Source organism: Ranitomeya imitator, chromosome 10 (assembly GCF_032444005.1).
Source record: "Ranitomeya imitator isolate aRanImi1 chromosome 10, aRanImi1.pri, whole genome shotgun sequence".
Taxonomy (NCBI): Eukaryota; Metazoa; Chordata; class Amphibia; order Anura; family Dendrobatidae; genus Ranitomeya; species Ranitomeya imitator.
The window spans coordinates 130,054,222-130,076,774 of NC_091291.1; the positions used below are offsets into that span (position 1 = coordinate 130,054,222).

Here is a 22,553-nt window from a genome sequence, read left to right on the forward strand (position 1 = left end):
CAGGCTGGATAACACTGGCATCTACTGCAAATAGAGGTGTTATCAGTCATTGTACAGGAGGAGGAGGTGAGCTGTGACATCACCTATTGTGAATGGTTGACCCTGTGTTATCTACAGTATATAGAGGTATTATCAGTCATTGTACAGGAGGAGGAGGTGAGCTGTGACATCACCTATTGTGAATGGTGGACCCTGTGTTATCTACAGTATATAGAGGTATTATCAGTCATTGTACAGGAGGAGGAGGTGAGCTGTGACATCACCTATTGTGAATGGTGGATCCTGTGTTATCTACTGTATATAGAGGTGTTATCAGTCATTGTACAGGAGGAGGAGGTGAGCTGTGACATCACCTATTGTGAATGGTGGATCCTGTGTAATCTACTGTATATAGAGGTGTTATCAGTCATTATACAGGAGGAGGAGGTGAGCTGTGACATCACCTATTGTGATGATAAGAGAGAATATGCCAGTGATCTAAAAAATGAAGCCCTGTGTATCACAGAAATAAAGAAGCAGAAATTACTTAAATATCCGAACAAGAACATTTTTATATGTCTTTAATCTGCATGTACAAAAAAACACCCCAACTATGCCTGGTTAGAAACTGTTGTAAATGGCTCAGTCTTGAACTGGTTAAATAGCTCCCTTTTCCCCTTTTTCCCCCTGTATGAAAAGAAAGAAACTAAATAAAAAATATATAAATATTTGGTTTCACTGCATTTTTAAAAGTTACGTTTATCCAAATTTGCATATATTTATTAATGCAATGCAGTAAACATAGTGAAGAAAAGACTGCCAGAATTGCCATTTGGTCACTGAATTTTACCCCAAAAATGCTGTAAAAAGTGATCAAATTGTCTTGTGCCCTTCAAAATTGAACTGGATCTCACCTCGCAAAAAACGAGCCCCAACACGGCCCCAGTGATGAAGGAATAAGAAAAAAATTGTGGTCTCTGAAAATGGCAGAAAAGACCTGTGTCTATGTATGTATGTATGTATGTATGTATTTATATAATGTATATATACATTTTATTTTTTTGCAAATTGTCTTGTTTTTTTTTCCTCATTTCTTCTCACTTGGAGGTTTTTTCTTATTCTTTTTCTTGTACATCCCTTGGTAAAATGAATGATGTAATTCAAATCGTCTTGCAAAAAAAACATGCCCTCATATGTCTGATGGAAATAATAATAAAAAAAAAAATTATGGCTCTAGGTGAAAAGGAGGAAAAAAAAAATTGTAAAAAAGGATTAATATGTGTAAACAAGTCTTCTTATCTATTTCATGTTGTCTGAACTGACCTTTAAATTGCCCAGATCCAATGTTGCACTCATCTCCACCATTGTACTTTAGATACATTGAGCAGAAAGTACGTTAATTGTGTGAAGAATGTTATTTTTCTTGATGTTTTTGCTTTTTTCCTGCTGTTATGCATATAAAATCTGACTCTGCCATTCATTTATATCTCTATTTAACTGGCTGCATACATAAATGCTCTAAATTAAAGATTTTATAATAAACTGATTTCTTTAAAAATATATATAGTTATTGGATCCACTCTTTTTTTATATTAAGGGTCTAGTTTTATTGGCCACAAAACCTTACCTCTGATTTTTGCAGCTTGACTCGGATCCCGGGAGCTTGTCCCAGATCCCGGCAGCTTGACTCGGATCCCTGCAGCTTGACTCGGATCCCTGCAGCTTGACTCGGATCCCTGCAGCTTGACTCGGATCCCGGCAGCTTGACTCGGATCCCGGCAGCTTGACTCGGATCCCGGCAGCTTGACTCGGATCCCGGCAGCTTGACTCGGATCCCGGCAGCTTGACTCGGATCCCGGCATCTTGACTCGGATCCCGGCATCTTGACTCGGATCCCGGCATCTTGACTCGGATCCCGGCATCTTGACTCGGATCCCTGCAGCTTGACTCGGATCCCGGCAGCTTGACTCGGATCCCGGCAGCTTGACTCGGATCCCGGCATCTTGACTCGGATCCCGGCATCTTGACTCGGATCCCTGCAGCTTGTCTCGGAACTCGGCAGCTTGACTCGGATCCCGGCAGCTTGTCTCGGATCCCGGCAGCTTGTCTCGGATCCTGGCAGCTTGTGTCGGATTCCGGCAGTTTCGGCAGAAGCGGGGAATTGCAGTAGAGCCCCGCTTCTGCAGCTGATCTTCTGCGTGAACTGATAGCACCCACGACATCAACCTGCTGAGATTGTATGTCATGGTTGTAAGATCAGACACTTTTTTTTTCAATGAGTCATTATGGCGTTAAACTCAAACTCAAAGGGATATTGTGATTTTGGGCATTTCTGGCATCTCCAAAGGAGATGCCAAAAATATCTAATACATGCGAGTCCCAAATGCGCCTTTCGCGAGGACAAAGCCCTGTCTTGCTCCTCTGGGGAATAACGAGGTGGCAGCACCAGACGTACTCAGCTATTTTCAGAGTTGCCAAAGAAGTGAATATAGAGGGAGGCGAATGTGCGGCCACCCACCTATCTGTAAATGACAAGACCCCGTTCTCCCGATAAGTAGGACCTGCATCAAAAATTAATAAGTAAAACTAAGTACACCCTCTTTGAATTCCATGGCTTTATGTATCGGGAACTAATAAAAAAAAAATGCCCATGATTAATTGCTCACAAACAATTGTGACCGCCTTTATAAAAGCAGAAGTTTTGGCAGTTTGCTGGTCTGGAGCATTCAACAATGATCTCGAAAAAAACAATTGTTGCTGCTCATCAATCTGGAAAATGTTATGAGGCTATTTCCAAACAATTTGGAGTTCATTATTCCACAGTAAGAAAGTTGACAATCTTCCCAGTAGTTGACATCCCAGAAAATGTTTCCCAAGGTCAGACCGTTCTGTGCTTGAAGAAATTACAAAAGACCCAAGAGCTACAGCTCAGACTACAGAGAGGATGTTCTTGGTTTTCCTCATGACTCATAAATTTCTGAATATTCCTTTTAAAAGAGGTAATCACAGGAATGATCTGTGCATGAACACTGCTCCATTTTAACAAGGTGCTAAGGAACTTGCGTTCTCGTGATCAGTAAGGGTCCCAGTGGTGGGAAATTGAACGATCAGACACCACCTATCCTTTGGGTATAAAATCAGTTGTGATTCTAGGTCAACCCCTATTACATTTTTGGTGGGGGTGAGGGAGGAGAGGTTATTCCTTTTTTGAAATTTTCTTTATTTTTTTCAAGGGCAGGAGTAGGGTTGCTTTTTTTTTTTTGGAGGGGGGACTTTTGAACCCTGAGACCTTTGGTGACCTGAACACTTTGTTCTTGCTGTTATGTAATATTGAGGAATATGAAGTTCTGAGAAGTGAAATGTAGGCTAAAACTTTGTTGGATCATGCATCGTTGTCAGCTTGTTATAACATGACCGGTATCAGGTTGTTTTATCATCTGGTTTTTATACGGAGCCATTTCCTTAAATTATTTCCAACGCTATCATTTTCCAGTGATCTGTAGGTGCGTAATGCTGGGTTCAGCAGGTGTACGGTCTGACGGGCAGGTTTTGCTCTTGTGTAACTCCCAACTACAATGTTCCTTACCACTATTTCATAAGCAATTGAAGCTCCATGGGACCCAAACTTAAGCAGGTAAGTAGCCAAAATACTCCCAATTGATGACATAGGCGTAAATATAGTTCTTCACATAGTATCAAAACTCGAAAAGCAATTAACAAATCTTTTGAACCAACAGATAAGACAAACGCCAATTTTTTGCACTTAAAGGGTAAGCATACTCCCCCCACAACCTCAAAATGGCCTCCAAAACATGGAGCAAAAACACCACCAAAAAATCAAAGAAAAAGTTCTCTTGATTTAGAATAAAATTGTATTCTTTTATTGCAAAAATTGAGTTAAAAACAAAGTTAAGTTATAAATATGCATAAACAGAGCTATTCGAATATGGCCACAGATGCCAAGATGTACAAATGATACAGACAAGACATACTCATGGGCAAAAGTACTACATAGTCATCAGCAACATCCCCAATAAAAATATAAATTCAAACTAAAGCGCCAGTGCATATACTTCAGAGATATAGGGATGGCCCAATCCTAAGTGTCCTAGAGGTAAGCATACAATAGTAACATAGAGATTTCTCACTGTTCTTCGGTCAGTGACCTGTCATATAAAACTCACCACCTAAAACACTAAGGGGCCATATATATTGTAAGTAGTCTCACTCATATTGATGTCCATCTGTAGCCACGCACGCCGACGCGCGTTTTGCAGTGGCTTCCTCCCGGCCCCCGAGGAAGCCATTGAGAAATGCGCGTCAGGGCGCGTGGCTACATCTTAACCCTAACCCCTTCTCATGTACAGCACCATGGAATTAATGGTGCTATATAAATAAATAATAATACTCCAACACTCCCAGCTTGTGGGTGTCCAAACTTTCTTTTGTAGCTCCACCACAAGTTAGAACTGCTAATATATCCAGGAGCTGTCCCACTATCTGTTCCTTATTAATTTTTGAGTAGGCGTTGGAAGTTTTCCCACCTACAAAGAATGGAAAGGTCTGTAATTTTTATCGTAGGTACACTTTAACTGTGAGAGGTGGAATCTAAAAAAAAAATCACATTGTATGATTTTTATTTGATTTGATCACCTACTAACCAGCATGAATTCTGGCTCTCACAGACCTGTTAGTTTTAAGACGCCTCCTACTCTGCATTCATGGTCAGTAACCATCTGTATGATCCACAGGAGACATGGGAGAAGGTAATGTGGTCAGATGGGACCAAAATAGAACTTTTTGGTATCATCTCCAGTTGCTGTGTTTGGAGGAAGAAGGAGGATGAGAACAACCCAAAGAACACCTTCCCAACCATGAAGCATGGTGGGGAAACCTATTTTGGGGGTACTTTGCTACAAAGGGGACAGGATGACTGCACCGAATTGAAGGGAGGATGGTTGGGGTCATTTTCACAAGATTTTGGCTAACAACCTTCTTCCCTCAGTAAGAGCATTGAAGATGGAGTAGCCAGGTCTTTCATCAAGACAATGACCTAAAACACACAGCCAGGGCAATGAAGGCGTGCCTACGTAAGAGGCATTTCAAGGTCCTGGAGTGGCCCAGCCAGTCTCCAGACCTGAACCCTATAGAAAATCTTTGGAGGGAGCTGAAACTTAATGTTGTCCAGCGACAGCCTCCAAAACCTGAAAGATCTGGAGGAAATCTTTATGGAGGAGGGGGCCAAAATCCCGGCTGCAGTGTGTGCAAACCGGGTCAAGAATTACAGGAAACGTCTGACTGCTGTAACTGCAAACAAAGGTTTCTGTACAAATATTAAATTCTGTTTTTCTTTTTCATACAAAAAATACAAATTAATTATGTAAAAATTATACAGTGTGATTTTCTAGATTTTTTTTATAAAAAAAGTTGAAGTGTACCTATGATAAAAAATTACAGACCTCTCCATTTTTTGTAGGTGGGAAAACTTGTAAAATAGACACTGTATCAAATACTTATTTTCCCCACTGTATGTGTATGAACAAACCGATCATTACTGACGCTGAACCCTAGATCATCATTTTCGTTGCTGATTCAGCTGAATGCTATTTCTTAATCCCACAATTTCTATAAGTGTAGGAGCTCCTTATGGCGAATTTGTAAAAAGCTCATTAAGAGCCCGTGATCAAGGGCGTGTGTTGTTAATTGGCAATCTGAAGGTAAATGATTTAATGCTAATGTATGCAGTATAGTCATGTTACGACTCCGCGCATTCATTCCTAGGAAAGGATCAGATGCCATGTAAAGGATCAGGGAAGCCTTTCCCATAGCAAGAACTGAGAAATAATTATCCAACATAATGCAAAGGAATGGGATCTATCATGTTTTATAGGTTCAACAAAGAGCCTGTTTTTTTCTTGGGTCCACATTTCACCCTTAGAGGGTCACCAAGGTCCGATCCCGTCAATCACAGTTATATAGCCGGTGTGATGAGCCTAAAAGAAAGTGTCGTAGCAAAACCTCTTAAGGCCAGGATCATGCTTGACGTCTCTGTGGATTACCATGCACAATTATAAGCATTGAGCGAGATGGCTGGAAGGGAGACATCCGACCCCAAATGTTTGCATTTAGATAGCAGTGATTTATCTAGCATTTATGATAGCTGCTTAGAAAACACAATATTGAAAAGCTTTAGTGTGGTGCCACCTGTAGGCGAAACGTACTGAATTAATCTCATATGTTTATAGAAAAATATCTAAAACCCCATCAGATCTGCCATGTACCAGAAACACCCACAAAACCTGTTGTATTCTGGAAACACCCCAGAAGACCTCACGTAGATTGGGAACTTCATATAAGACCTGGAACACCCCACAAGACCTGCCGTAGATTGGAAACATCATATAAGACCTGGAACACCCCACAAGACCTGCCGTAGATTGGAAACATCATATAAGACCTGGAACACCCCACAAGACCTGCCGTAGATTGGAAACATCATATAAGACCTGGAACACCCCACAAGACCTGCCGTAGATTGGGAGCACCACACAGGACCCGAAACACTTCACAAGACCTGCTGTAGATTGGGAATTCCCCAAAAGACCTGCTGTAGATTGGGAACACCCCAAAAGACCTGCTGTAGATTGGGAACACCACACAAGACCTGCTGTAGATTGGGAACACCACACAAGACCTGCTGTAGATTGGGAAGTCCCCACAAGACCTGCCATAGATTGGGAACCCCTTACAATACCTGCCATAGATTGGGAACACCCCACAATGCCTGCCATAGATTGGTAATACTCCGCAAGACCTGCCGTAGATTGGGAACACCCCAAAAGACCTGCTGTAGATTGGGAACACCACACAAGACCTGCTGTAGATTGGGAACACCCCAAAAGACCTGCTGTAGATTGGGAACACCCCAAAAGACCTGCTGTAGATTGGGAACACCCCAAAAGACCTGCTGTAGATTGGGAACACCCCAAAAGACCTGCTGTAGATTGGGAACACCACACAAGACCTGCTGTAGATTGGGAACACCCCAAAAGACCTGCTGTAGATTGGGAACACCCCAAAAGACCTGCTGTAGATTGGGAATTCCCCACAAGACCTGCTGTAGATTGGGAACACCGGACAAGACCTGCTGTAGATTGGGAACACTGCACAAGACCTGCCGTTGATTGGGAGCGCCACACAGGACCCGGAACACCCCACAAGACCTGCTGTAGATCGGTAATTCCCCACAAGACATGCCGTAGAGTGGGTACACCCCACAAGACCTGGCGTAGATTGGAAACACTCCACAAGGCCTGCCATAGATTAGAAACACTCCACAAGACCTGCTGTAGATCGGGAATTCCCCACAAGACCTGCCTTAGATTGGGTACACCCCACAAGACCTCGCGTAGATTGGAAACACTCCACAAGGCCTGCCATAGATTGGAAACACCGCACAAGACCTGCTGTAGATCGGGAATTCCCCACAAGACCTCGCGTAGATTGGAAACACTCCACAAGGCCTGCCATAGATTGGAAACACCACACAAGACCTGCTGTAGATTGGGAACACCCCACAAGACCTGCTGTAGATTGGGAACACCGCACAAGGCCTGCTGTAGATTGGGAACACCCCAAAACACCTGCTGTAGATTGGGAACACCCCACAAGGCCTGCTGTAGATTGGGAACACCCCACAAGACCTGCCGTAGATTGGGAACACCCCACAAGACCTGCCGTAGATTGGGAACACCACACAAGACCTGCTGTAAATTGGGAACACCCCAAAAGACCTGCTGTAGATTGGGAATTCCGCACAAGACCTGCTGTAGATTGGGAACATCACACAACACCTGCCATAGATTGGAAACACCACACAATAAATGCCGGAAAAACAAAACTTAGGGTAAGTTCACACTGGGGCATTTTTCAGAGTTTTTTTTCTGCAGCAAAATCTAATCTCTTGGCATGTAAGAAGATGAAGTAAAAAAGCATGTTTTCCGCAGCGTTTTTTGCTGTGGTTTTGGCATGCTAGATTTGCCTCTTGTACATGCTGAGAAAGTTTAGTGTTGAAAAAAAAGTCCTATTCTATAGAATCAGGTTTGGGCACAAAACACAGCAAAACGTGATAACTGCTTTTTTTGTGCGTTTTTTCACCACCCATTCAAATCAATGGGTGAAAAACACTGAAAAAATGTTGAAAGAAGTGTCAAAAAATCAAACAAAGCACAAAATACTGATGGGCAATAAAAAAACAATGATTTGATTTGATTTCTGAAATCTCATAGGCTTTGCTGGTACTGTAAAATGCAGCTGAAAATTAGCAAAAAAAAAAAAGCAGCAAAAACATCTAGTGTGAACTTAGCCTTAAAAAGAAATAGCAGAATTGTGTTTTTTGCCCACCATTTCACCAGATTTTTTCAAATTTTTATGTACATTGTGTAGTAAAATGATTGTTGTAATTCCAAACTACAGTTCGTCCCGTAAATTAACAAGCCGTCAAATGGCGATGTTGGTAGAAAGTGAGTGCAAAAATGAAAACTGTCCACATAGACTGTGACGTATTTTTTTGAAGTTATGGATGGCAAATCAGACCAGTTTTGCAAAGATAACGCAGCAGGAAATTATTTCGGAACTTCGCTAATTTGCTATTGAGAAGTCTAGGAAAACTGCGGATCGCCAGCATGGGATTTGTCACCCAGCTTTCTGGCAGAAAGGAGCAACAGTGAAAAAACTTTAGCGCAGTAATAATAATAATTAATGATATAAAAACAGAATAGTTTGCAATCTTTAATATCTGCATGCTTACAATGAGATAATATATGATAAATATTTATCGTCACAGTTGGACGATCTGTCATTCTTCCCATACTTTTGCCCGCTTCAGATTCTGGTGTCTTCTTTCCCGTTATTTATAGCAGCCTGTTTGATACTGTATCTGTTTATGTTTCAAGTCCCCGCCCCAACAGAATTTTTTTTCGCCCCCTTTCCTTTGACGTCTCGCCGGTTGCCCCTGGTAGACCGTTAAGGTCGCTTCGGCTTTCTCCCTTCAGCACAACGTTATTGTGTTCCCGTCTTTTTGTGATTCCTTTTTTGTCAAATCGTTAAAGATTAAATCAACATTGTAAGCCGACGAAACAACGATACAATGGGAAATCTCTTGTTCGTAGTCATAGCAACAGAGCTTTGTGCCGATACATCTGCTATGCTTGCAATAACTTGTAAAATGTTAAAAAAATGAAAAAAATGAAACAATTGTATTTACGAGATGAACTTTTATTTACTTTTTTTATTTACTCCTTTTAATTTAATCTCAAATATTGACTTTTCATGAATTACAATTTATTAAAATTTCTAGAAAGCCGGCGATTATTTTTTTTTTAGCAAATTAAATAATTACAATTTTTGATACGGTTTTTAAAACAAAAGCTACAAGTGAATTTGGAAGGAAGGAAAGATTAATACTTCTTGCTGGAATCACTTCTGGCTTAAAGAGGTAGTCCATTACTTTAACATTGATAGGTCATGCATGTCTGACCGGTGGGGTGCAACACCCGGCGCTCCTGCCGATGAGCTGTTTCCTGTGTCGGCGGCAACCACAACTGTAAAGTGGCCACCGCTGGGTGCTGCACATCCGCCCCCTATTCAGATCATTAAGGGGGTGGATGTGCAGTACCCGGGACCGACCACTATCAATGGATGGAGCTGTGCAGCTATGTAGTTGGACAGTTCCGGCCACCGCCAACACCAAGAAGAGCTAATTAGCGGGAACACCAAGTGGCGGACCGTCACCGATCAGCAGGCAGCGCATGGCACTGATGTCATATAGTGCACATAGCAGGCACGCTGATGTCACCTGCCGGCCTCTGTGCCTGCTACAGAAGAGGATGCCGTGCGACATGGAAGCAAGGGAAGATGAGTATAAGGGTATTTTACGTCTTGGCAAACAATATTACTGGATGAAGCCCAGGATCTGGGACATATGTACCGTACTTATAAGAAACCCAGGATGAGGGACATGCTCGAAAGGAACCCATAATATACCAGGATGGGGTCATATGTACCCATAAGGAACTCATGATGTGGGGGACATATACAACAGGAAGGGGCATATATACCAGGAAGCAACACTGGATGGAGAGCATATATACCAGGGGTGTCAAACTGCATTCCTCGAGGGCTGCAAACAGATCATGTTTTCAGGATTTCCTTGTACTGCACAGGTGATAATTTAATCACCAACTCATTATTTGTGTAGGTGATTAAATTATCACCTGTGCAGTACAAGGAAATCCTGAAAACATGACCTTTTTGCAGCCCTCCAGGAATGCAGTTTGACATCCCTGATATATACAATGCAGAAGGCCCATGATGGGGGGGGGACATATATAGCCATAAGGAACTGAGGATGGGGGACATATATACTCAAAAAGAACCAATAATGGGGGACATATAAACCATGAAGGGACCCAGAATGGAGGGCACACATATGCCATGAAGGAACCCAGGATGGGGGGTATATATACCAGGAATTGGCCCATGATGAGGGACGCCTAGAGCGCTATACATGCCCATATATTTGACCGACATGCATGTGGGCCCAGGTCCAAATTTTGCATCGGGCCCATCGTTATGCCACTGGCTCCACCACTTCCAGCTGCCCCCTAAATAATGGATGAAGTGGAGTATGCGCACCTCTACTCCATTCAAGATGGGGTTCTTCAGACCCCATTACTAAGGTTCCAAAGCCTTGTTCTCTAGTTGGGGTCCTAGTGGTCGGATCCTCAATGATCACCAAGTTTCCCCCTAAATTGGGTATAACATTTGAAATCACACCTTATATTTCATTCTCTTTTTGACCAGCTATTCTTATTTTATAATTTTATGTGCATATTTTTTTTATTATATATTCTGTATATTCTTTAAAAAAACCTCTAGTGGGAACAAAAAGTAAAATCTCAGCTGAGCAACTAAACTGACCTGAGTTTGCCTGCTGGGGACGAACATTGGATGGGGCTGTTTCCAGGGGTAATTGATGGATAATAAGACACGGGAACACTTTATTTAATATTTTTGGACTGTTTTTAACCAATGTACTGGACTGCACACAGGCATTATATCATCACTTGTGGTTTATGCACATTATGTTCTATTTGGAAACAAATGAAATCACCACTTGTCTGAGCAAGCCCAAAGAAGAAAGGATTATGAATTGCTTAATTGAGTCTGGAAACGCAAATTAAAACGATCATCATTATCTAGTTACATCTGGTTAGTAACGCTTGTAAGATTAAGGGAATTAAAACTCATATGGAATCATTTATCAACCATTGTTTACGTGCAGGACATAGAAAAAGTGCCAAATTAATAAGGTACTGCTGACTGGACACTGGGATGTGAAGGGTCGTGCTCTACAGAGGAAGGGAATGGTGACACCCAATCATTAATTTAGGCTGGGGCTGCATGGCAACTTTGGCCGCTACCCAAGATCACCGTAGGACGCTGCAGAATAATGCCAGTGAGTGAGGTCTCATTGCGACTGGAAGGTACTGCAACCGTGAAAAACAAGCCATGAAAAGTTGGAACCAGTTGGATTTTTTGCGACTTGCTTGTTGCTGTCGCAATACGACCCCATTGATCTGCATTATTCTGCAATGTAGCAGCAGCAAACAGAGATTGTATGGCCCTACGCCCTGTGCCATGGCCAAAATTGTCCTGTGGTCTCAGCCTTATTCGTACATTGCCAGGAAGAATAACAGAAGAACTACACAACATAGAGTTCCACCAAAAGATTCCTGTCCCGTCTGCTATTTTAGAAGTGACTCACGTGACCTGGTCCCACTGTAGGTCAAGAGCTGTAAATTTGGCGTTTGGTAAATTTGACAGCTTTTCTGGCTGGATTTCACCCACATTTTCGAGGTCTGGCTCCATGTACATAGACAGTATCAAGGGCTGCTTCCGGACTGTAAAGGTACCATCACATTAAGCGACGCTGCAGCGATCCAGACAACGATGCCGATCGCTGCAGCGTCGCTGTGTGGTCGCTGGAGAGCTGTCACACAGACAGCTCTCCAGCGACCAACGATGCCGGTCCCCTGGTAACCAGGGTAAACATCGGGTTACTAAGAGCAGGGCCGCGCTTAGTAACCCGATGTTTACCCTGGTTACCAGCGTAAGCGTAAAAAAAACCAAACACTACATACTTACCTTCCGGTGTCTGTCCTCCGGCGCTGTGCTTCTCTGCACTGACTGTGACGTCACCGCTGTAATCTGCTTTCCGGCTGGCCGGCGCTCACAGTGCAGAGAAGCACAGCGCCGGGGACAGACACCGGAATGTAAGTATGTAGTGTTTTTTTTTTTTTTACGTTTACGCTGGTAACCAGGGTAAATATCGGGTTACTAAGCGCGGCCCTGCGCTTAGTAACCCGATGTTTACCCTGGTTACCAGTGAAGATATCGCTGAATCGGCGTCACACACTCCGATTCAGTGATGTCTGCAGGAGGTCCAGCGACTAAATAAAGTTCTGGACTTTCTGCTCCGACCAACGATGGCACAGCAGGATCCTGATCGCTGCTGCCTGTCAAACTGAACGATATCGCTATCCAGGACGCTGCAACGTCACGGATCGCTAGCGATATCGTTCAGTGTGACGGTACCTTAAGCGAGAGGAAAGGATGAGTGAGCGTGCTGGGGTAAGGTGTTATCTGAGCATGCTCGGGTGCTAACAGAGTGACTTCAGAGTGCTTGAATAATATGTTCCATTCCCCGCGGCTGCATGTCTCGCGGCTGTTCGACAGTCACAACACACACAGGGATTGTCTAACAAACAGGATATCGCCGCATGTGTTGTGGTTACAGACGCAAGAACTCCAGTGTCAGCCGGTGACATCACCACTAGCACAGTGAGAAAAGCCTCACGATGCAGCGCTGAGCTCAGAGAGTTTACTAGGAGAAATGAGAAATTTCTCCAGGTGAACTTCGGTGAACCGGCCTGTGCACCATGAGACTTTTTCTCACTGTGCTAGCGATGATGTCACCGGCGGACATCAGGGGCCTAGCTGGGAACGCAGCCTCACTGACCCACTGAGGTAAAGTAGCCTGAGGCGGTGTCTACAACCCACAGAAGTTGCTCAGGAAGTGCGAGCTGTGGCAAGAAGGATTGCTGTGTCTGGCAGCATAATGTCCATAGCATGAAGCAGATACCAGGAGACAGGCCAGTACACCAGGAGACATGGAGGGGGCCATAGGAGGGCAACAACCCAGCAGCGGGACCGCTGCCTCCTCCTTTGTGCAAAGAGGAACAGGAGGAACAGTGCCAGAGCCCTACAAAATGACTTCCAGCAGGCCACTAATATCCATGAGTCTGTTCAAACTGTCAGAAATAGTCTCTATGAGGGCCCGACGTCCACAAGGGGATGTTGTGCTCACAGCCCACCATGCAGGGCGATTAGCAATTGCCAGAGATCACCAAGATTGGGAGATTTGACATTGGCACCCTGTGCTCTTCACGGATGAGAGCAGGGTCACACTGAGCACATGACAGATGTGACAGAGTCTGGAGATGCCGTGGAGAACGTTCTGCTGCCTGCAACATCCTCCAGCATTACTGGTTTGGCAGTGGGTCAGTAACGGGGGAACATGATGTCTCGTTCTATCCAACAATGCCTCATTGCACCACAGACTGTCCAGGAGTTGACTGATACTTTATTATAGGTATTTGAGGAGATCCCTCAGGAATACATTCACTGTCTCATCAGGAGCATGCCCAGGCGTTGTAGAGAGATCAGAAAGGCACGTGAAGGCCACACACACTACTGAGCATCATTTCATTGTCTTGAGGCATTTCCACTGAACTTGGATCAGCCTGTAATTTGATTTTCCACTTTGATTTTGAGTATCTTTCCAAATCCAGACCTCCATGGGATATTCATTTTGATTTACTCTGATCATTTTTAGGTTTCATTGTTATTAATGCATTCCACTATGTAATGAATAGAGACTTGGAACTGGAATATTTCATTCAGTGATATGTAGGATGTGGGATTTTAATGCTCCCTTTATTTTTTTGAGCAGTGTATATAACATACCTTAACTGGGCAAAACTGTATAAATCAGCACGTTCAGATGTCAGGTGCTCTTTATTCCATAGAAGGACAAACACTGGGATTACCCTTACAAAAGTAAATCACTTTGTATAGAATTGATATTGCATATCAAATGTTCAGGCACCTCCATAGTTAACTGATTATCAAAGATTGTAGTGACTGAGTACTTTCTACATCCCGGGTCATTCATGAGTTAAAATTCTGGCAAACTCAGCACAGTTCATACCCAGAGGACTTTTACTACACAGCACTTATTGGTCCCAACAGAGTCTGGAAATCAGCGTTCTGGTGTCTCTGGAGAGGGCAGTCGATTTCATTCTGTCTTCAGATCTTTTTTGTCGTGGCTCAGTCATATTGCACTTTACCTGGTATCCGCCATAGTATAGGGGACACAAAGGAGGGACTGGATCAATAGCCAATAATCCATTAAACTGAAATATATGAAAATCTATTACTTTCTATTACTTTCTTCACTGTTTTTATTTATGACTTAAAGGGAACCTGTCACCCCCAAAATCAAAGGTGAGCTAAGCCCACCGGCATCAGGGGCTTATCTACAGCATTCTGGAATGCTGTAGATAAGCTCCTGATGGAACCTGAAAGATGAGAAAAAGAGGTTGGATTATACTCACCCAGGGGCGGTCCCGCTGCGGTCCGGTCCGATGGGTGTAGCGGTCCGGTTCGGGGCCTCCCATCTTCTTACGATGACGTCCTCTTCTTGTCTTCACGCTGCGGCTCCGGCGCAGGCATACTTTATCTGTCCTGTTGAGGGCAGAGCAAAGTACTGCAGTGCGCAGGCGCAGGGAACTGCAGTACTTTGCTCTGCTTTCAACAGGGCAGACGAAGTACGCCTGCGCCGGAGCCGCAGCTTGAAGACAAGAAGAGGATGTCATCCTATGAAGATGGGAGGCACCGGACCGCGATGCCCATCAGATCAGACCGCCCGCCCAGGTGAGTATTTTTTTGTTAAGGTTCAAAGAATTGTGATGAATGAAATAAATGCTCACACGAAAATTGAATAAACAAAAATGAATTTACCTAATAAAAGATAATAAATATAAACAATCACTAAAAATAGCACATAATTAATAAAGTAATAAGTCATATGGAGTGCCCCCATGGGGTGCTCGGTACCGGACCCTTCGGTTCGCAGGGGGGACGTCACGGTGACTGACCCGGTCCGTGGCCCTGGGACGTCCGTTTTAGAAGGGAAAGGTCTTTAAAGGGGAAATGTTTGTGACGCCACCTGTAGTATTCGGTTAGGGTAACCGACGCTGCTTTAAGGGGTCCACTGGGGTGATGTTATGGCAGCTAGATGGTATACCTTCCCACAGGTGAAGTGTATCCCCAGGGCTTCCCAGAGTGTAGATGATGGATGATGTGAGGCGCAGTGAAGAACGAGGACACAAGGTTGCAGTCTCTTTACCTTTACTGAAGATTCCAGCATCCACAGTCCAGAGCACCAGATCACAGGGCAGGCAGAGTCCGGCCGATTTGGAGGCAAATCCAGAGTCCCATTATCCTTATCTTAGGATAAGAGCCAAATCAGCAAATTGAGATACTGATTTGGCTTTTATCCTAAGTCATAAGTCATATTTCAAGACTCGTTAAACGGTTGATTGTGACTTGTAGGATTGCTGCTTCCAACAGGTGGCCCTATAAAGTTCCTGTAGAGATAAAGACCCGCCCCACTTCCTGTAGAGAGATAAAGACCCTCCCCCACTTCCTGTAGAGAGATAAAGACCCTCCCCCACTTCCAGTAGAGATAAAGACCCTCCCCCACTTCCTGTAGAGAGATAAAGACCCTCCTCCACTTCCTGTAGAGAGATAAAGACCCTCCCCCACTTCCTGTAGAGAGATAAAGACCCTCCCCCACTTCCAGTTGAAATAAAGACCCTCCCCCACTTCCTGTAGAGAGATAAAGACCCTCCTCCACTTCCTGTAGAGAGATAAAGACCCTCCCCCACTTCCAGTAGAGATAAAGACCCTCCCCCTCTTCCTGTAGAGAGATAAAGACCCACTCCCACTTCCTGTAGAGAGATAAAGACCCTCCCCAAATTCCAGTAGAGATAAAGACCCTCCCCCACTTCCTGTAGAGAGATAAAGACCCTCCTCCACTTCCTGTAGAGAGATAAAGACCCTCCCCCACTTCCAGTAGAGATAAAGACCCTCCCCCACTTCCTGTAGAGAGATAAAGACCCTCCCCCACTTCCTGTAGAGAGATAAAGACCCTCCCCCTCTTCCTGTAGAGAGATAAAGACCCTCCCCCTCTTCCTGTAGAGAGATAAAGACCCTCCCCCACTTCCTGTAGAGAGATAAAGACCCTCCCCCACTTCCAGTAGAGATAAAGACCCTCCCCCACTTCCTGTAGAGAGATAAAGACCCTCCTCCACTTCCTGTAGAGAGATAAAGACCCTCCCCCACTTCCAGTAGAGATAAAGACCCTCCCCCACTTCCTGTAGAGAGATAAAGACCCTCCCCCACTTCCTGTAGAGAGATAAAGACTCTCCCCCACTTCCTGTAGAGAGATAAAGACCCTCCCCCACTTCCAGTAGAGATAAAGATCCTCCCCCACTTCCTGTAGAGAGATAAAGCCCCACTCCCTTACTGTAGAAAAATAAAGCCCCACTCTCACTTCCTGTAGAGAGACAAAGCCGTGCCCCCACTTACTGTAGAGAGATAGAGTACAGACCAAAAGTTTGGACACACCTCATTTAAAGATTTTTCTGTATTTTCATGACTATGAAAATTGTAAATTCACACTGAAGGCATCAAAACTATGAATTAACACATGTGGAATTATATAATTAACAAAAAAGTGTGAAACAACTGAAATTATGTCTTATATTCTAGGTTCTTCAAAGTAGCCACCTTTTGCTTTGATGACTGCTTTGCACACTCTTGGCATTCTCTTGATGAGCTTCAAGAGGTAGCCACCGGGAATAGTTTTCACTTCACAGGTGGACCCTGTCAGGTTTAATAAGTGGGATTTCTTGCCTTATAAATGGGGTTGGGACCATCAGTTGTGTTGAGCAGACGTCTGGTGGATACACAGCTAACAGTCCTACTGAATAGACTGTTAGAATTTGTATTATGGCAAGAAAAAAACAGCTAAGAAAAACGAGTGGCCATCATTACTTTAAGAAATGAAGGTCAGTCAGGCAAAAAAATTGGGAAAACTTTGAAAGTATCTGGTGACTCGGATAAATTTATCCTCAGAAGCAGAGGTGACTCTTGGTCTTCCTTTCCTGGAGCGGTCCTCGTGTGAGCCAGTTTCTTTGTAGCGCTTGATGGTTTTTGCAACTGCACTTGGTGACACTTTCAAAGTTTTCCCAATTTTTTTGCCTGACTGACCTTCATTTTTTAAAGTAATGATGGCCACTCATTTTTCTTAGCTGTTTTTTTCTTGCCATAATACAAATTATAACAGTCTATTCAGTAGGCCTGTTAGCTGTGTATCCACCAGACGTCTGCTCAACACAACTGATGGTCCCAACCCCATTTATAAGGCAAGAAATCCCACTTATTAAACCTGACAGGGTCCACCTGTGAAGTGAAAACTATTCCCGGTGACTACCTCTTTAAGCTCATCAAGAGAATGCCAAGAGTGTGCAAAGCAGTCATCAAAGAAAAAAGAGGCTACTTTGAAGAACCTAGAATATAAGACATAATTTCAGTTGTTTCACACTTTTTTTGTTAAGTATATAATTCCACATGTGTTAATTCATAGTTTTGATGCCTTCAGTGTGAATGTACAATTTTCATAGTCATGAAAAGACAGAACAATCTTTAAATGAGAAGGTGTGTCCAAACTTTTGGTCTGTACTGTAAATCTCTACCCCCACTTACTGTAGAGATAAAGCCACGGCCCCACTTACTGTATAGAGATAAAACTCTACCCCACTTACTGTAGAGAGATGAAGACCCACCCCCACTTACTGTAGAGAGAAAGCCACACACCCACTTACTGTAGAGAGATAAAGCCACACCCCCACTTACTGTAGAGAGAAAGCCACACCCCCACTTACTGTAGCGATAAAGCCACACCCCCACTTACTGTAGAGAGATAAAGCCACACCCCCACTTACTGTAGAGATAAAGCCACACCCCCACTTACTGTAGAGATAAAGCCACACCCCCACTTACTGTAGAGAGATAAAGCCACACCCCCACTTACTGTAGAGAGATAAAGCCACACCCCCACTTACTGTAGAGAGAAAGCCACACCCCCACTTACTGTAGAGAGATAAAGCCACACCCCCACTTACTGTAGAGAGATAAAGCCACACCCCCACTTACTGTAGAGAGAAAGCCACACACCCACTTACTGTAGAGAGATAAAGCTACACACCCACTTACTGTAGAGAGAAAGCCACACCCCCACTTACTGTAGAGAGATAAAGCCACACCCCCACTTACTGTAGAGAGATAAAGCTACACACCCACTTACTGTAGAGAGAAAGCCACACCCCCACTTACTGTAGAGAGAAAGCCACACACCCACTTACTGTAGAGAGATAAAGCTACACACCCACTTACTGTAGAGAGATAAAGCCCCACCCCCCCTTACTGTAGAGAGATAAAGCCACACCCCCACTTACTGTAGAGAGATAAAGCCCCACCCCCCCTTACTGTAGAGAGATAAAGCCACACCCCCACTTACTGTAGAGATAAAGCTCTACCCCACTTACTGTAGAGAGATAAAGCCACACCCCCACTTACTGTAGAGATAAAGCTCTACCCCACTTAATGTAGAGAGATAAAGCCACACCCCCACTTACTGTAGAGAGATAAAGCCCCACCCCCCCTTACTGTAGAGAGATAAAGCCACACCCCCACTTACTGTAGAGAGATAAAGCCCCACCCCCCTTACTGTAGAGAGATAAAGCCACACCCCCACTTACTGTAGAGATAAAGCTCTACCCCACTTAATGTAGAGAGATACAGACCCACCCCCACTTACTGTATAGAGATAAAACTCTACCCCACTTACTGTAGAGAGATAAAGCCACACCCCCACTTACTGTAGAGAGATAAAGCTACACACCCACTTACTGTAGAGAGATAAAGCCCCACCCCCACTTACTGTAGAGAGATAAAGCCACACCCCCACTTACTGTAGAGAGAAAGCCACACCCCCACTTACTGTAGAGAGAAAGCCACACCCTCACTTACTGTAGAGAGAAAGCCACACCCCCACTTACTGTAGAGAGAAAGCCCCACCCCCACTTACTGTAGAGAGAAAGCCCCACCCCCACTTACTGTAGAGAGAAAGCCCCGCCCCCACTTACTGTAGAGAGATAAAGCCCCGCCCCCACTTACTGTAGAGAGAAAGCCCCGCCCCCACTTACTGTAGAGAGATAAAGCCCCACCCCCACTTACTGTAGAGAGAGAAAGCCCCACCCCCACTTACTGTAGAGAGAAAGCCCCGCCCCCACTTACTGTAGAGAGAAAGCCCCGCCCCCACTTACTGTAGAGAGATAAAGCCCCACCCCCACTTACTGTAGAGAGAAAGCCACACCCCCACTTACTGTAGAGAGATAAAGCCACATCCCCACTTACTGTAGAGAGATAAAGCCACACCCCCACTTACTGTAGAGATAAAGCCCCGCCCCCACTTACTGTAGATAGATAAAGCCACATCCCCACTTACTGTGTATGGAGATATCACGACTGTGCCTTCCTGATAACAGATGTGCTGAGAAACAAGAATCTGCCATATTATATTTGCCATACATTTTAGTGAGCTGTAAGCTAACACCCCCCCCCCCCCCCCCCGTACACATGCGCGTTCTGCACAGCTAGCAATCTGCCCTCTGCCGAGCTAAGCATTAATGGTTCTGGGAAGATGTCAGAGGGAAACAGCTGCTTCATATGCAGAAATACAATCACACATATTATAGCGCAGGTAAAACAGATATTTTGTTTTCTTTTGTGCAAAATTGATTGTGTAGGGGACAAGTGGAAAGACTTCAAATGTTGCTGACTAAACGCTGATTCTGCCTATGGCTGTTCTTCCCAGTCCGCTCATGCATCCTCCGCTGGGGCGGACATATCATTGCAGCCACAGTGGTCACAAGATAAAGGGACCCATTTCCATCTCCAAAGCAGTAAGCATCTATTTTTTTCTTTACAGATGTGTCACAAAAGCTGAAGGATTTCCTATTATTATTATTTTATTATTAATTATTTATATAGCACCATTGATTCCATGGTGCTGTACATGAGAAGGGGTTACATACATATTACAGATATCACTTACAGTAAGCAAACTAACAATGACAGACTGATACAGAGCGGCGAGGACCCTGCCCTTGCGGGTTTAGATTCTACAGGATGGTGGGGATGGAGACAGTAGTTGGGGGTTGCAGGAGCTCCAGTGTTGGTGAGGCGGTAGCTCCGGTAGTGGTGAGGAGGCAGCGGGGTCAGTGCAGGCTGTAGGGTTCCCTGAAGAGATGAGTTTTCAGGTTCCGCCTGAAGGATCCGAATGTGATTGATAGTCGGATGTGTTGGGGCAAAGAATTCCAGAAGATGGGAGATATTCGGGAGAAGTCTTGGAGGCGATTAGGTGAGGAGCGAATAAGTGTGGAGGAGAGAAGGAGGTCTTGGGAGGACCGGAGATCACGTGAGGGAAGATATCGGGAGATTAGTTCAGAGATATATGGAGAAGACAGGTTATGGATGGCTTTGTAGGTTAGTAATTTGAACTGTATACGCTGAGGGAATAGGAGCCAGTGAAGAGATTTGCAGACGGGGGAAGTGGAGGAGTAGCGAGGAGAGAGATGAATTAGTCGAGTAGCAGAGTTAAGGATGGACTGGAGAGGTGCAAGGGTGTTAGCAGGGAGGCCACAGAAAAGGATGTTGCAGTAGTCGAGGCGGGAGATGATGAGGGCATGCACAAGAGGTTTAGTAGATTGAGGGTTTATAAAAGGATGGATTCTTGAGATATTTTTGAGCTGGAGGCGACAGGAGGTGGAAAGAGCTTGGATGTGCAGTTTGAAGGACAGGGCAGAGTCAAGGGTTACTCCGAGGCAGCGGACTTCCGGTACAGGGGAAAGTGTGATGTTGTTAATTGCGATAGATAGGTCAGGTAAGTCAGGTACGACTGTCCCATACGACTTCTACATCGCAAATACGTCATGAAATTATCGCTCCAGCGCTGTGCATTGCGAAGTGTGACCGCAGGCTACGACGCTGGAGCGATAATCGAGCGACGCTGGAGCGTCACGGGATCGTGCCGTCGTAGCGACCAAAGTGCCACTGTGAGACGGTACCTTAAGGAAGATCTATGGAGATGGAGGAAAGATGATGCGTTCACATTTGTCCACATTGAGTTTGAGGAAGCAAGAGGAGACGAAGAAGGAGAAGGCGGATATGGCTGATAGACACTCCGGGATTCTGGACAGCAGAGCGGTGACGTCTGGGCCGGAGAGGTAGATCTGAGTGTCATCAGCACACAGGTGATACTCGAATCCATGGGACTTTATGAGTTGTCCAAGGCCAAGTGTATAGATTGAGAAGAGTAAGGTTCCTAGAACAAAGCCATGGGGGACTCCAACAGAGAGAGGGTGGGATGAGGAGGTAGTGTGGGAGTGGAAGACGCTGAATGTGTGGTTGGAAAGGTACGAGGAGATCCAGGATAGGGCGAGGTCTTTGATGCCAAAGGAGGAGAGGATCTGTAGTAGGAGGCAGTAGTCAACCGTGTCGAAGGCAGAGGACAGGTCTAGTAGGCGGAGTATTGTCCGTTAGCTTTGGCGGTAAGTAGGTGGTTAGTAATTTTGGTCAGGGCTGTCTCAGTGGAATGGTGGGGATGGAAACCAGATTGTAGATTGTCGAAGAGCGAGTTAGATGAGAGGTGAGAGGAAAGTTCAGAGTGGACGCGCTGCTCCAGGAGTATGGAAGCGAATGGGAGCAGTGATAGAAGATGAATGATGATCGCTTATGTTTGTGGGCAGAGTATTGGAAAAGCTGGATGACTGTCTCTACCCATGGGAGACAAGGAAACACTCTTGGAAAAGGGCAATGCCTGCTTTGATAGAATGATGAGCAGACTATTTTTTTCTAAATGCATTACATTTGCTGAAAATGCTCTGTCAGCTCAGTATAATTAATATTTCATAAACCTAGAACAGATAATTGATCCCTCGTTGGGCAGTCGCTCCAGGTATCCTGTGTACTCGTCTCACACGAAAACAGACTAAGTAATAAAGCGAGGCCGCCGACGCATCAACATTAAGAGCACGTCACGCAGAACCGAGCCTGCTCCTTTCAATTTTCTTTAACAAATGTGTTACTTTTAGGTAACATTTTATTTATTTGATATTGTAAACATTTTCTTCTGTGTATTTTCCACACAATTGCATTTATTTGTAAACATTAATTAACCCTTACCATACTAATGCATCCTTTGGTAGATTTTGCCAGTCGGGACTCTAGGAAAAGCTGGGTGGTTTGTTCTTTATGCATTA

The 22,553-nt window shown here is 44.5% G+C and overlaps 1 protein-coding gene across 2 annotated transcripts in view; it reads left to right on the plus strand.

The window, feature by feature from the left end:
* The first annotated feature begins 6,267 nt into the window (after positions 1–6,267).
* The window catches only part of SCN2B (sodium voltage-gated channel beta subunit 2), a 49,391-nt gene continuing 33,105 nt past the window's right edge, over positions 6,268–22,553 (plus strand). Inside the window, exon 1 of one of the 2 annotated variants that reach the window (XM_069741304.1) lies at positions 6,268–7,885. The gene's annotated coding sequence lies outside the window, so the exon portion shown is untranslated. The remainder of the gene's footprint in view (positions 7,886–22,553) is intronic. The other variant, XM_069741303.1, reaches the window with a different exon arrangement.